At 37.9% G+C, this 546-nt stretch overlaps 1 non-coding gene across 1 annotated transcript; it reads left to right on the top strand.

Moving 5' to 3' along the window:
- Window positions 1-203: 203 nt before the first annotated feature.
- LOC113864224 lies at window positions 204-310 on the top strand. Its single transcript, XR_003504766.1, has one exon. It is a non-coding gene; the product is annotated as a small nucleolar RNA R71 (small nucleolar RNA).
- Window positions 311-546: the final 236 nt, after the last annotated feature.

Below are 546 nucleotides of genomic sequence, written 5' to 3' on the forward strand. Positions count from 1 at the left end.
GAACTTTAGCTTCATGACCAGAGTTTCTTCCTTGGTTTCTTGAGTTTGAATTCTGATACATTGAAGATGCCATCATGTCAATAATCCTTTGAGCTTCTTCCAAGGACTTTGTATTTAATGAACCTCCAGCAGCAGCATCAACCATTGTTCTTGTTACTGCATTCATCCCATTATAAAAAGTCTCTAATTGCATCCAATCTGGAATACAATGATGTGGACACCTTCTAAGCAGTTCTTTGTATCTTTCCCATGCTTCATACAATGATTCTCCTTCTTGCTGCACAAAGGATGTAATTTCTCCTCTCAACTTAGCAGCTTTGGATGGAGGGAAGTACTTAGTTAAAAACTTATTCACAAGTTCTGTCCAGGTTGTGATGCTTCCTTGTGGTTGAGCTTGTAACCAACATTTTGCTCTATCCCTCAAAGAAAAAGGAAATAGTCTTAATCTGATAGCTTCTTCACTAACTCCATTCATTCTTATGGTGTCACATAGCTGCAGAAAATTTGAAATATGCAGGTTAGGATCATCAACATTTCCTCCAGCAA

This window comes from Abrus precatorius, unplaced genomic scaffold (genome assembly GCF_003935025.1).
Source record: "Abrus precatorius isolate BTA unplaced genomic scaffold, Abrus_2018 Scaffold31, whole genome shotgun sequence".
Taxonomy (NCBI): Eukaryota; Viridiplantae; Streptophyta; class Magnoliopsida; order Fabales; family Fabaceae; genus Abrus; species Abrus precatorius.